This window comes from Hibiscus syriacus, unplaced genomic scaffold (genome assembly GCF_006381635.1).
Source record: "Hibiscus syriacus cultivar Baekdansim isolate YM2019G1 unplaced genomic scaffold, ASM638163v2 tig00015905_pilon, whole genome shotgun sequence".
NCBI lineage: Eukaryota > Viridiplantae > Streptophyta > Magnoliopsida > Malvales > Malvaceae > Hibiscus > Hibiscus syriacus.
In genome coordinates this window covers 424,466-438,179 of record NW_024062373.1, presented here as the reverse complement: position 1 = coordinate 438,179, position 13,714 = coordinate 424,466, and the positions used below count along the sequence as shown (strand labels likewise).

The window sequence follows — 13,714 nt, the reverse complement described above, 5'->3', positions numbered from 1 at the left end:
GTTGCGAAAATAAAACCTGTTGTGAAATTAAAATTTGTGTTGCGAATTCGAAAATCGAGTTGCGAAAACAAAATCCACGTTGCGAATTCAGAAATCGAGTTACGAATTTGAAATTATGTGTTGCGAATTTGGAAATCGCGTTGCAAATTTGAAACTCGCGTTGCGATTTAGATATTCGCGTTGCAAATTTGTAAATTGTGTTGCAAATTTGGAGTTCGCGTTGCGAATTTGTTGGTCATTTTCGCAAATCAAAAAAAGTTGGTTAAAATCGTATATTATAAGGCATTTTCGGTCCGTGAAGTTATTTTCTCTTTTATTTATAGGGTAAAGTACACAAATCTTTCAACTATAGAGTATTATTTTGTTTAGTCCATCAACTATTAAAAATTACAAATAGTCATTCAATTACAGGGTGTTACTTTGTTGAGTTGGTCACTATTAAAAGTTAAAAAAATGGTCACTCAACTATTCATATGTTTCAAATTCATCATTTTCTGTTAAAAATTTGACCGTTATCTGAGTTGGACGTTAACATGATGATGAGTTATGATAAAAATATGATCCTAGAACCATTTGAGTTGTATAGTTGTTTATGATTTTGGGATCATATTTTTTCATATTTCAATTAATAGGTTAACGTCCAACTTAGACTTCCACCAATGTTTTAATGAAAAATGACAAGTTTAGAACATATGAATAGTTGGAGGACCATTTTATAACTTTTAGGGTAAAATACATCATTTCTAACTGAACTTCATTCTCTTTCATATTTTACCCAATGTACTTTAAATTTTTCTAATTTACTCACTGAACTTTCGAATGACTCCTGTTTTGATCACTCTGGATTATTTTTTTATTATTTTCGTATAATGTGATATCTTTTATTATTATTTAATATAAAGATAATTTAAAATATAAAATAAAAATAAAAAGTGGTTGGACGCCACCGTCGGTCGCCGTCAACTGTCATAGATGTGGTGATTCGGTACCAAATTTCATAGTCAGTTCGCCTCGTCCCCTAAGTTTGAATACAATGGTTGTTTCACTAGAAAATGTCCCAAAACCTGTGAATTTTGACTGAAACATTTCAACTTCCTCACTTTCGATCTCCAATTCGTGGACTTTAAAGCAAGTTCCAACAAAATGAGGGTTGGATTCGGACTCAGGGTGTAGAGGCGAAGCAATATATGAAATTTGATACCGAATGGCCACCATCTATGATAATTGACGGTGGTCGACGGTGGTGTTCGACCACCTTATATTTTTATTTTATATTTTAAAATATTTTATATTAAATAATAATAATATTAATAATAATAAATGACATATATTACAAAAATAATAATAAAATAATTCAGAATATTCAAAACAGAAACAATTAGAAAGTTTAAAGAGTAAATTAGAAAAATGAAAAGTACAGTAAATAAAATAGGAGAGAGTAAAGTTTAGTGAAAAATTGTATAATTTATCCAACATTATATTATGTGAACTGAACAATGTTATGAGTTCAAGTAATAATAAAATTCTCCTTCCCAAGTATAAATTGTTGAAAAAATATATTTCGACTATTAATTGAATTGTGTTTGCGATTTAAATAAATAAATAATGTTATGGGTAAATTACATCAAATAGATGAATTTTTAAAGCATTTATATTTTAGCCATCAATTTTGTAAGATTTATAATACAATCATTAAACTTTTAATTTTTTATTCCGATAATTATCGTCAACTGTCATTAAAATAAAGTGATGCGACACATTAAATTCCTATTCTTCCTCCTAAAATCCTATGTTTTTAGACAAATTGAGAATCATCACTCCTTTTATAGTTTTTTTTTATCATCATTTGATGATTTTTCCAAAAAAAATATCAAGTTCTTCTTTTTTCTTTCTTTCTTTTTGTTCAAACTCATAAAAAATCTTATAATTTTATAGCCAAATTATGTTATTCTTTTAGCCATTGTCAACTATCGGATCAAATCAAAATTAAATTATATTAATCTTATAATCAAATGAAATCCTTTTACCATTGAAATTGATTGATAACTGATATGGTCATCAAAAACGCACAAAGGTAAGGTCGAGATGAATAATTTTCCTTTTATCTTTACTATTTTTCTTTGTTATTGTTTATTTTCTAATTTTATTGGTGGCCTTAAGGCTTAAAAAACATGACTACGTCCCTACATGTGTTTCCGTATTTTGTTTTATGGACGATGAAAAAGCAAAGTTAGGTTCAAAGCTCATCCGTCTCAGCTTCTTGCTTTTATAGTCTTCCAATAAGCTTGACATGATCTTTCTTTGCTCAACCATATTAAAACCCAAACTCCCCAGACATGGCTTCTTCATTCCATTTTTTTCTCCTCTCCTCTTCTTTTTTCTCTTCACTTCCACTCTCGATAGTCTCTCTCCGGCGGAGACCACGACCACTACCCTCGGCATTGTTTCGTCTCTTCAATAGGCTCAACATATTCTTTCCTTTGATCCTCAATTTGTGCAACCTTTCTTTCCGGCCCAAACCCAACCCCTTTTCTTCAACCCTTCTTCTATTTTCTCTGTTCCACTGCACTCTCGGGGATCCACACACAAAACCCACCACGTCGACTACAAGAATCTTGTTATATCCCGACTCGAGCGTGACTCTGCCCGAGTCAACTCTCTCAATGCCAAACTCCTCTTTGCTCTTACTGGAATCAAGAAATCAGAGCTGAAGTCGGTGCCGACCGAGATCCAAGTTGAGGCGCTTTCTACCCCCATTATTTTCGGAACGTGTCAAGGGAGTGGAGAGTATTTCACCTGGGTGGAATTCGATAATCGACTAAACAATACTACGTGTTTCTCGATACTGGGAGTGATGTTAATTGGATCCAATGTGAACCCTGTGTCGACTGTTACCAACAATCTGACCGATTTTCAACCCATCGGAGTCCTCCAGTTACAGTCCGAATACTTGCGACTCGAGGCAGTGTACTTCTCTTGAAGTTTCTACTTGCCGTAGCTGGAAATGCCTTTATCAAGTCTCATATGGAGATGGGTTTTACACCGTAGGCGATTTCTTCATGGAAACGGTGTCGTTTGGTAACTCCAGGAACATCAAAGGCGTCACTTTGGGTTGTGGCCACAATAACGAAGGCTTATTTGTTGGAGCGGTGGTTTGCTTGGACTCAGGGGTGGAACTTTTTCTATAAATTCGCAGATCAAAGTGATGTCGTTTTCTTACTGTTTAGTGGATCATGACTTGTCCGTTTCGTCGACTTTAGATTTCAACTCGGGCTTACTAGCTGACTTGGTGGTCGCTCCGTTAATGAAGAGTGGGAAGATCGATATGTTTTATTTCGTCGGTCTGACCGGGTTCAGTATAGGTGGCCAACAGATTCAACTCTCCCTGAGCCTCGTCGACATAAACGATTCAGGTGAAGGAGGTGTAATCATAGGCTGTGGGACCTCCAAAACTTGGTTGCAGACGCAGGCGTACATCGTGGTCGAGACGCGTTCGTGAAACAGACGAAGGATCTATCGAGCATGAGAGGGGTGGCGTTGTTCGACACGTGTTACGACCTATCTTCGAGGAGCAGCGTGAAGGTGCCAAGGGTGTCGTTTTATTTTGGTGGTGGGAAATTGCTGGATTTGCCCGCTAAGAGCTATCTAATCCCATTGGACTTCACGGGAGCATTCTGCTTCGCGTTTGCTCTTACGTCGTCGTCCATGTCGATCATTGGGCCAAGAAATGCCCTGTTTTGGGCACGAAATTGTTGCCTCATCTCACCCATTTGTCCTACTAAGTCTAATTGACATTATTAAAGTCTTATTTGAGGTTTTATGGATTAAAAAGTCATCTTCCATGCTGAAAAACATTAAACATGGAATCTACCATGAACTACTCAAGCATGCTTCATGAACTCAACTAACCATTTATGCACATCTAATGATCTACATGTGGTATTGACAAGTTAGAAATGTGTTACCTTAGTATTGGGTTGCTGGAAAAAGTCCCCAAATCACCCAAGGACTACATTCTCCTTGCCCCTTGCCCCTTGCCTTAAAGCTTTCTCCTTTCTCTTTCACTAATCAAAACAAGGAAATTGAGTTGTTAAATCATTTTGGAACTTGGGGGCAAATGCTAGAAACAATTTATATAACTTAAATCTCCCCAAAAAAGACTAAAATCTTAGGTTCCATAAACCCTACTAAAATCCAGTTTTGGCAAACACAGCCAAAACTTGCAAAGGAGGGCTTGAATTGGAGTTTACAGGAAATAGATTATGTTTCTTACCTTGGAAATTTCAAAGGATGCTTGAAATCGTTTAAGCTTTAAACTTTGTTTTGGGCTTGGAGAGGAAACGAAATACAAAAGAAGAAGAAAGAAGACAAAGGGAGTGTGTGTGGAAAAATAGGTGCCCATACGAAAGATGATACCACATAAATGGGATTCAGCCTTTGTTTTGAAAACATGTCATTTACTTGTGTAGTCCTTCCTCCTTTGGTCCAAGAATAAAAACATCCTTTTTAAATCCTATTGGGCTCATCCCATGCCCAAACTAAAACCCACATGGATTAAGCCTTTCATAAGCTAAGGAATTTTATTTTAAAGCTCAATGGAAAAACTTGAAACTCCAAACCCAAAATTTAGGGCGTTACAACTCTCCCCTCCTATGAAGAAATTTCATCCTTGAAATTTACTTGGATAGAAGAGATATGGGTATTGAAGTTGAATATCCTCCTCAACCTCCCATGTCGCCTCCTCTGCATCATGATTTCTCCACAAGACTTTCACCAACAAAATTCTCTTGTTTCTCAATTCCTTAACGTCCCTGGCTAAGATCCTTTCGGTTCTTCCTTGTAGGTCATGTCCTGACTCACCTCAATCTTCTTCAAGGGTAAGACGTGGGATGGATCGGATCAATATCTTCTAAGTATGGATGCATGAAACAAATTATGGATGCATTCTAGTTCTAGTGGTAAGGGCAATCGATATGCTACTGGCCCATCCCTCTCTAATACTTCGTAGGGTCCTATGAAATATGGAGTCAAATTTCCCTTGCGCTCAAATCAAAATACCTTTTCTATGAGGAGACCTTGAGAAACATCTTATCTCCCACTGCAAACTCTATATCCTTACGTTTTAGGTCAGCATACGACCTATGTCTGTTAAGGCCTCATTCAACCGACTTTACATCAACTGAACATTCTGTTTAGTTTCTCGAATCAATTTGGGACCTAAAATCTTATCCTCACTGAGCTCTGTCCAGCACAATGGAGTTCTACACTTACGTCTATGCAAAGGTTCATACGGGGCCATCTAGATGCTAGCCTGATAAATGTTGTACTTGAACTCCACCAATGGCAAGTGATCTTCCGAACTACCTTTGAGGTCTAAGACGGTGCACCTAAGCATGTCTTTTTAGATTTGAATAACGCGTTCGGATTGTCCATCTTTCTGAGGATGGAAAGCGATGCTAAAATGTAGTTTGGTACCCAAAGCTTCATGCAACACATTCTAGAATCGATGGTGAAACGTGGATCTCTAACGGATATGATTGATGTAGAAACTCTGTACAATCTCACTATCTCATGAATGCACAACTGCGCCAACCTTTCTAACGTATAATCTATTCAAATTAGGAGAAAATAAGCTGATTTCGTCATTCGATCGACTAAAACCTACACATCATCATGCCTCGATCTAGTCATCAATAGACTGATCACAAAGTCCGTAGTCACTCTCTCCCAATTCCACTGCAATATCTAAATTGGCTGAAGTAATCCCAAGGGAACATGGTATTCCGCCTTAATTTGCTGACACGCTCAGCATTTGGTAACAAACTCATATACTTCTCTCTTCATGCTTGGCCACCAGTACAATAATCAGAGCTCTTGGTACATCATGTTACCGACTGGGTGGACTACTAGAGGACTACAATGCACTTCATGTATAATCTTATCATATAGCTTCTTTTCTGTAGGCACACACAATAGACCTCTAAAGTAAAGTACACTCTCATCATGCAATTCATAGACTGAAGCCTCACCGTGGAGGACTTGGTCAATCCGAGTCTTCAAATGGTCGTCCATACTCTATAACCTTTTGACCTCATCTACTCACTCGGGTTTAACCCGTAATTTGGCTAACAGACTACCCAAGTCATTCATGCTCGAATGCACTAACAAAGCTTGTAACTCTAACATTGATTTCATGCTCAACATATCCACAATGACGTTTGCTTTACCTAGGTGATAGTCAATCACACAATGATAGTCCTTTAGTAGCTCGACCCATCTACGTTGCCTCAAGTTCAACTCCTTCTCAGTGACTAGGTACTTAAGGCTCTTGTGGTCTGTAAAGATATGAAACTTCTCTCCAAACAAGTAGTGCCTCCATATCTTCAATAAAAAAAACTACAGTTGCATGTTCTAAATCATGTGAATAATAGTTTCGTTCATGAGGCTTTAGCTGACAAGATGCATAGGCCACCACTTTTTCTTTTTGCAATAAAACACACCCCAGCTCATTCAGTGACGCGTCACTAAACACGATAAATTCCTTGCCCAACATAGGTTAAGTCAGGATGGGAGCATGGGTGAGGATTTCCTTTAGCAGATCAAAACTCTTTTGGAATCTCTCATTCCATATAAAAAGAACCCCTTTTCTATAGTAACTTAGTCAACGTTGCCGCTATCATCGAGAAACCCTTGATGAAGCGATGATAATACCTTGCGAGACCCTAGAAGCTATGCACCTCAGATATATTCTTAGGCGGTTTCCACTCTAGCATTGCCTAAACTTTCTGAGGGTCTACGCGAATGTCATCTACTTCTACTACATGACCTAGGAACGAGACTTTTTTCAACTAGAATTTGCACTTCCAAAACTTTGTGTATAACAAACACTCCCGACGTGTTTGTAGAATGTTGCAGAGGTGTTGATCATGCTCTTCCTTGGAGCATGAATATACAAGTATGTCATCCATGATGACTACCACAAACTAATCCAGGTAATGATGAAAAACTAGGTTCATCAAATCCATAAATGCTGCCAGGGGATTGGTGAGTTTGAAGACTTTACAAGGAACTCATAGTGGTCGTACCTTGTTTTGAAGGCTATCTTGGCTATATCAGTATCCTTGACCTTCAAATGGTAATACCCTAACCTCAAGTCTATCTTGGAAAATACACATGTCCTTTTAAGCTGGTCAAAGAGATTATCTATTCAAGGAAGAGGGATTCTTGATTGTCAACTTATTCAATCGTCAATAGTCGATGCACAACCTTATCGACCCATTATTATTCTTAACGAAAATAATTGTCGCTCCCCAAGGAGAAATGCTAGGTTGGATGAAACCCCTCTCCAATAACTCTTGTATATGGTTCTTTAACTCCTTTAGCTTCGCCTGTGCCATGCGATAGGAAAAAATGGACACTGGAGATGAGCCTTGCATCACTTCAATACTAAACTTAACTTTCCAATCAGGTGGTAACCCTGGTAGTTCCTTCGAAAATACATCAAAGAAATCTCGCACTGTAAAGATGTCCTCTATCATCAGAGTGGAAACTCGCGTCTCCATAACATGAGCTAAGAAGGCATCACACCCTCAACCCAATAGTCTTTGAGCTACAACAGCAGAGACAACTTTGGTCGCACAACTCAACTTCTTGCTAGTCATCACTACCTTGGTTTCGTCATCCTTGTGAAGTTTAAGTTGTCTCGCCTTGCACTTCAAACTAGAGTCATGCTCTGAAAGCCAATCCATGCCCAAGATCACATTGAATTTCAAAAATAGTAACTCCATCAAGTTAGCTAAGGATATCTAATTTTGGATCTCTACAGAGCATCAACGATGAACCTTGTCAACCAAGACGTCAAATCCTAGGAGACTAGACACTATGACCCCCACTTCTAAACCCTCGACTAGGATATTTCTCTCTTGGAATAGATCATAACATATGTAGGAGTGGGTAGAACCTGGATCTACTAATGCAGTAACAGGAATGCAGAACACTGTAAATATATCTGATATAACATCTACAATATCGCACTCTTACTGCGCTCGTACAATATACTGGCGTGAGGCCACTCTAGGTTTCAGGTCAATCTTTAATATGGCAGTACCCCTGTTAAACTTCCCAGAGATAGATCTACCACCCCTCGTGGACCTTTGACTTCGCTGAACAGATGGCGTTGAGCTTTGTGTCGATGCGAGGGCTGAGCTTTGAGCTCTGGACAATCTCTAACAAAATGATCATGACCCATAGCCAAAGCCTCTGGATACCCAGTATCACTCTCCTGGGTATCTCTTACCACAAGTCAGGCACATTAGGTAGGACAAAGTCCACTTTTTCCTACTAATTCTTGAACTAGAAACTGATGATAAGGGTCTCCTACTAAAGCTTGACCTACCCTTACGATCTGAACTCTAAACTTTAAACTACTCCCCTAGATGACCCTGACAATGGTCTCCTTAAACCTTAGTGGTCCTTGGCTTACTTTGCGATGACTAAGATGTTTTAGTTCTCTTTGGAGCTTTTTGGCTATAACCCATTGAATCGTTCACCGTTTGAGCTTTCTTACATAGAATCGTTTCCACTGCTTTCGCTTGTTGATAACTCCGTAAAAAGACTACATTTTGGGTTTTTTTACTTAAGTTATTGATTATCTAAAAGACATTGTCATAACATTTTAGTTGCATTTGGTTGCATTTAGGATATTTCATGCATGTGGTTGATAAGTTTTACCTCGGCTAGTTTTTCTTTAAAAACTGATGTTGTTGATGAGAAGGGTTGTGTGCTGGTTGTGATGATACAAGTTATAGGAAATGATTGAGGAGGAAAATATTTGTCTAGACAAATTTTTTTGAGAAGGTCAAAGGTACTAAATACGATGACCGTGAGGAACAATTTTTACTGTGGCAGCTGCCATATTATTCACGAAATAGGCATGAATTCAAGGGTAGTTAGGGAAATTTTGAGGGAATTAAACCCTAAAAATTCCCCACTATAAATAGCACATTATGCCCACCATTTTAGAGATCCCCACTCTCACCTACCCTAAAAGCTTTGAAAAAGATGGCTACAATACCTTCTTCTCCACCGTTCCCCTCTCGTCCTTCCTCGGTTTCCTCCATAGTCGAGCTTCACTAGAATAGTGGTTAGGCCCTCGAGAGAGGCTAACGTGTTGAAGCAATCATGGTGGTGGTCTGACGTCATCACAACAGCTCTATTTTTTTGGAGTTTCATTCTCTTTGTTCTTCATTTCTTATCTTTTAAGGGCTTGTACTTAATGAATATTTTGGAATAATTTTAGCCATACCATGAACTATTTTATTTGGTGTTGGAGTTGTTTGGATTATACTTTATTTTATGTTTAATGGATGATAAGTATATTTATCATAAGAAATTCGTTATTGAAGCATACTCTGAAATGTATGATGAGGTGCTCGAAGACCTGTTCTATGGATGGGCCAAATTTGATGGAATTGCTCCCAACCACAAGAGAGTCAATCAACGTGCCCTTAAGCATGTCGCCAAGCTATGGAACCATTTTCTCAAAGGTAAGATGATGCCCATATCCCACAATTCAACTGTGTTACTGAGGCGACTGATGCTCCTTCACTCCATCATATACGAGTTGCTAATCAACGTAGGTGAGATTATCTTCGAGTAAATCCATGCTTGTGCCAAGAAAGTTAGAGGTAGTTTAATTTTCCCAAATTTAATAACTGCCTTGTGTAGGAAAAAAAAAGTTCCTGAGGACCCCTTTGAGGAATTCATCAAGCCAAATGAGGGAATTACAAAGAATAAAGTACCCGAGTTAATAAACTTTGATAATGAATCCCCGAGCAAAGTGTTAGAGAGAGGGGCGAAAACAGTTGCAGCGGTTAGGATGCCTGCAGTGGTGACTTCCACTTGAGAGACCAAGGAAAGGCTGGAGCTGCTACCAATCTCCAATGAAAATTTGCCACCATTTCTTGATGAGATTTTTCCCAAGCCAAAACCATCAGCACCAGAGTTTAGGGGAGGTATTATGCTCATACTTAGTCATTTGCATTGATAAGGTTAGCATAAAAATTATGTTATGACATTAGTTAGGATTAGGTTAGTGTTGAGTTAATCGATCGACGGAATCGACCAAGAGAGGGGTGAATTGGTAATTAAAATTTTTGTGGAAGCTTTTGCATAAAATTGAAAGTAATTGCACATCGATTTAGAGTGGTTCGACTTTCTCAATCAAAGTCTACGTCCACTACCTTAGCTATCCACACTAAGGATTTTCCAACAAATTCACTAATTTGTTCTTTCTTTTGAGGCCAAAGAGATAACCTTACAACTCCCTCAAGAATTATACCCCAAATTCTTGACAACACTCTTTCTCAAAGAGAAGATTACAAATTTGCAAACTTACAAGGAAATCCTCACAAGGTAGATTGTTTGCACAATTCTAGAACAAAGAAAAGAACACTCAAAAATGAATACAATTGAGTACAAGTAGTGTTCTTGAAAGCAAAATGAATATTGAATAAAAAATAGGCTTGAAATGCTCAAACTTGAGGTTTTATGCTTTCTCTTTGATCTCTCTTGATTCTTGTTGATTGTTGTTTCATATATTTTATCAATGGCTTCTAAGCTTGTTTAAGTACACCTTCAAATGATTCTGAACGTTGGGGATGATTAGTGGAGTCAATAGAGTCATTTTAGTGTGAAATCAATTAATAAAACAGCTTGGAGCGTGGGGGAATCGATACCCCCTCATGGGGAATCAGTTCCCTAAGTGTAAAATTCAAATATTTTGACCGTTAAACAGGGGGAATTTGTTCCCTCCAAGCATTCTGTTTTTCTCGGAGCCAAACCATTCAGGGGGAATCGGTACCACCTTGGGGGGGAATCGGTTCCCTCTGGACATTATGGAATTTTTGGCTTTGAAACGGTTCGAAATACTTTGTAAAATTATTTTAAAATAATTTTAAGATTAAAACTTAATTTTACACATGAGTAAGGATTAAAAATGACTTTTGAAAGATTTGGAGTAATATTTTGATATTCGAATAATTATATCGAATATACTTAGAAAATCTTTTTGGAAAATCTTAAAATTTATTTATCTTAATTTGTTATATCGAAATATCAAAATTTTTTCAACAGTTAGTTACTTGGAATAAGTTGATGATATCCGATGATGATAAAATATTTTTGCCATGGCTAGAACTTAATGTACATGACTGTTGAGGAGGATAGAACCGACCCTAGGACTTGATTCTTTATGAATCTTTGAACACGATTGTATGTTTTATATGCTTGAGGAACTTAGAAAATTTTTATGAAAGAAATTTTGCGTGACGTGGCATAAAATTCTAGTAATAAACTTAACTGCTAAATCAATTCGTGAAAAAGCTAAGTTAAACTCCTTAATGTGTGAATTTTGTTGAATTAAAAATAAATTCCTCGACATAACTATAGAATGACACTCCTCTATATGACGGATTTTCCTGGAAACCCCTTGAATAAATGGCAGCCTTAGCACATGGGTGAATAAAAGTAGTAACGAGATGACTCGCCTGACTAGCTCGGGGATGGAAGGTATGCACATATTCATATAGAGTGTGGGATGGTAATTGTGATAGGATAACTTCCCTTGTGCAGTGCTATGTAAACAAATTGAAAAATTAAAAAGTTTAAGTGTTGAATAAATAGGAGTAATTTTGTACTTAATGAATAATTTTATTCCTTGGCAAAACAAAAGAACTTACTTAGGGACTTTTCAATTTTGTTAAGCATATACTAGATACAATCACACACACACACACTTGCGAAGGATCTTGGCCTAGGGAAAGGTACTTGACTTCTCAATTAGTCTAGCATGTTGAACCCAAACTATTTTCGAAGGGCTAAAATTTTAGACCACTTGATTGTCCTGATTGAAAACTTTGTCATAGCATTTTATTTTTCTGCTAATCATTATCCATTGCTTGAGGACAAGCAATAGCTTAAGATTGGGGTGTGATAACTCCCTAAAAAGACTATATTTTGTGTCTTTTTTACTTAAGTTATTGATTATCTAAAAGCCATTGTCATAGCATTTTAGTTGCATTTAGAACATTTCATGCATGTGGTGGATGAGTTTTACCTCGGTTAGTTTTTTTTTTAAATTGATGCTGCTGATGTGAAGGGTTGTGTACTGGTTGTGATGATGCATGTGATAGGAAATGACAGAGGAGAAAATATTTGCATTGTCAAATTTTAAGTGAGGGCCAAAGGAACTGAAGACGATGAATGTGAGGAACAATTTTTTCGTGGCAAGTTTTATCTTGCAAACTTGATGAAGTACGAGACAATATTGCTAACGTAGCATGGCCAGCTGTCCAATGCACCTCACGTGAACCTCTGCCCCTAACAAGGATTTGGGACCACTACCAGTTGCCATATTATTCACAAAATGGGCATGAATTCAAGGGTAGTTGGAGAAATTTCAAGAGTACTAAACCCTAGAAATTCCCCACTATAAATAGCATATTATGCCCACCATTTTAGAGATCCCCACTCTCACCTACCCTAAAAGCTTTGGAAAAGGCGGCTACATCACCTTCTTCTCGCCGTTCCCCTCTCGTCCGTCCTTGGTGTCCTCCATAACTGGGCTTCGCTGGAGTAGTGTATAGGCCCTCTAGAGAGGCTAACGCACTGGAGCAGTCATAGTGGTGGTATGATGTCACAACAACAACTTTGATTTTGGGAGTTTTCTTCTCCTTGTTCTCAAATTCTTATCTTTTAAGGGTTTGTAGTTAATGAATATTTTGGGATTATTTTAGCCACACCATGAACTTTTTATTTAGTGTTGTTTGGATGATACTTTATTTTATGTTTAATGGATGATAAATATATTTATGTTTATTATTGTTTTATTCACTATTTTAATCTTATGCCTTAGCACTATAAGAGCTTTTGAGAGATTGCCCGGTGCCTTGGCATAATATTCCTAGTCTTTGTAAGAGCTATTGAGAGATAGCCATTTTTTTTGGAGTTGATACCTAATATCAAGAGATTTACTTTAGATCTACGTGAACAAGAGAGCTAATCCAGGATGGTGAGGTTCTAATCTGCCTTAGAGATAAGGAGATGGTTTAAAGGAACTAAAAAGAATATTACTTAATTGATATGCTAGGGTCACTGTTTAAGCTGAGAGATATTGTCTTGGCAATAGTTGTATCAAGTTCCTTACTAGAGATAGCTTAGGAACACTTTAGTAAATCCTATCGGGAAACATAGGCGTAGCATACTTAGTTCATCCTAGGCATAGAATAATTTCTCGCCATAACAAATCCAACCCAAGTGCTCCTTTAGAAGTCTAATTGTGTGAGGTTGTTAGTCTATAATCAGAACTTGAATATTTTTTGCCTTAACAACTTTTATTTACTTACTCTTGTAATTAATTTTTTCCTTAGCATTTTTTATTTGTTTACTGTTGCATATTTTTCTTGCCACGACAAAAATTGTATGCTTACTTCACTTTACACAATTCTTGCCCTAGTAAACTTATTCCATCTGTTCATACCATCTGTCATAGCTCTTTCCTTATTTGTTTATATCATTATATTTAGGTGTTTAGGATTAGTTAGTGACACATATCCCTATTTGTATCAATCTTTAAAGAATTCCCCCAATCCTGAGACGATACTCACTCACTATTGTATTACTTGCATCGATTGTGTATACTTACACAGATTATATG

The 13,714-nt window shown here is 37.3% G+C and overlaps 1 pseudogene; it reads left to right on the top strand.

Annotated features, from left to right (window-relative positions):
* The first annotated feature begins 2,290 nt into the window (after positions 1-2,290).
* On the top strand, positions 2,291-3,792 carry LOC120208054 (annotated as a pseudogene).
* The last annotated feature ends 9,922 nt before the right edge of the window (positions 3,793-13,714 follow it).